A 1,837-nucleotide genomic window follows, 5' to 3' on the forward strand; every position below is an offset into this window, starting at 1 on the left:
TGCTAATGATAACGCTAATGCTAATGCTAACGGTAATGATGAATGCTAATGATAATGCTAATGCTAATTATATACTTCTTCTGGTAGAGATAGAAAAGCAGCCATTTGACTGGTCCAAAGTGGTCCAAAGTACTGCACTAAAGCTTTCCCAAAAACCTTCTCCATTAAATGTCAACTACAACGTAGCGTCCTACTGGCTGCCGTGCACTTGCTGTTACAACACAGAGGCGGATGCAAGATGCAAGCAACGATGGTTTTAATGAATGTAGTTCACAGCAGCAACATGACAGACAGACTGTACTCAGAAGGAATCCGACCCAGGAACTCGGGCGCATCTTCCGATCATAACGTGCTGAGAAAACCAGGGGAGTGTGTCCAGATGAGTAGGAAGGAGCACAGCAGATAATCCACACAAGAGAAGAGCACGGACACACGACACAACCTCAGAGAAGAAACAACGATCTGACAACAAGAAACACTGGTAACAGAACATATAAAGGGAAGATAAGTGGTTCCAGCTGGCGCAGACAATCAGGCCGAGATTGGGAAACCACGCCCACACAAACACTGGAGAGAGAGAGAGAGAGAGAGAGAGAGAGAGAGAGAGAGAGAGAGCGAGAAAGAGGACGGAGGCAGTGGATTCATGAACCGTGACAATACCCCCTAGGAACGCCTCTTGGCGTTCCCAGGCGAATTTACCTGTCGATTGAAATCATCGATAAGGGAGTGATCCAGAATGTCCCTAGCAGGTACCCAACTTCTCTCCTCCGGGCCGTAACCCTCCCAGTCCACCAGGTACTGGAATCCGCGTCCCCTCCTTCTAGAGTCCAAAATACGATTGACAGAAAAGGTGGTCTCCCCATCAACAAGTCGTGGCGGCGGGGGAACCGGGACCGGCGGGTTAATGCGTGCCTGAAACACAGGTTTTATTTTAGACACATGAAAGGTAGGATGAATTCTCCTATACGCCGGAGGAAGCTTGAGCCGGACCGCCACCGGACTAATGATCCTGGTGACTCTGAACGGGCCGATAAATTTGGGGGCAAGCTTGTTCGAAACGGATCGGAGTGGGATGTTCTTAGTAGAAAGCCACACTCTTTGGCCAACGACGTATACCGGAGGCTTCGACCGGTGGCGATCGGCCTTAGCCTTGGTGCGCGCCCCCACCCGGAGAAGAGTCTCACGGGCTCTGCTCCATGCGTGACGGCACCTCTGGATGAAAGCGTGAGCGGAGGGAACAGTGACCTCGGACTCCGTACTGGGAAAGATAGGTGGCTGGTAACCTAAACTACACTCAAACGGAGAGAGACCCGTGGCTGCCACTGGCAACGAATTGTGAGCGTACTCAACCATAGAGAGTTGTTGACTCCAGGAAGAGGGATTCTTAGAAACCAAACATCGCAACACTCTCTCCAAATCTTGGTTGGCCCTCTCCGTTTGACCGTTGCTCTGGGGATGAAACCCTGAAGACAGGCTGACACTCGCTCCCAGTAACCTACAAAACTCTTGCCAAAACTTGGACACAAATTGGGGCCCCGGTCAGAAACTACGTCCATCGGCAGGCCATGTAAGCGAAAGACGTGATCCACGACAGTTACCGCTGTCTCCTTGGCAGATGGTAATTTAGGCAAGGGAATAAAATGAGCCGCCTTCGAGAACCGGTCCACCACGGTCAAAACAACCGTCTTGCCCTGGGAGGGCGGGAGGCCGGTAACAAAATCTAGCGCGATGTGGGACCAGGGTCTCGAAGGGACCGACAGCGGTTGGAGTAACCCATCTGGGGGTCGATTAGAAGTCTTCCCAGTGGCACAAACCGAGCAGGCCAAGACAAAACTGT

General features: G+C 51.6%; 1 long non-coding RNA gene across 1 annotated transcript; it reads right to left on the bottom strand.

Annotated features, from left to right (window-relative positions):
* Positions 1–243: 243 nt before the first annotated feature.
* LOC135536779 (uncharacterized) lies at positions 244–1,527 on the bottom strand. The gene is made up of 2 exons (XR_010455063.1): positions 700–1,527; positions 244–567 (listed from the first exon to the last, which is right to left on the bottom strand). It is a non-coding gene; the product is annotated as an uncharacterized LOC135536779 (long non-coding RNA).
* Between the last annotated feature and the right edge of the window lie 310 nt (positions 1,528–1,837).

Source organism: Oncorhynchus masou, unplaced genomic scaffold (assembly GCF_036934945.1).
Source record: "Oncorhynchus masou masou isolate Uvic2021 unplaced genomic scaffold, UVic_Omas_1.1 unplaced_scaffold_663, whole genome shotgun sequence".
NCBI classification, from domain to species: Eukaryota; Metazoa; Chordata; class Actinopteri; order Salmoniformes; family Salmonidae; genus Oncorhynchus; species Oncorhynchus masou.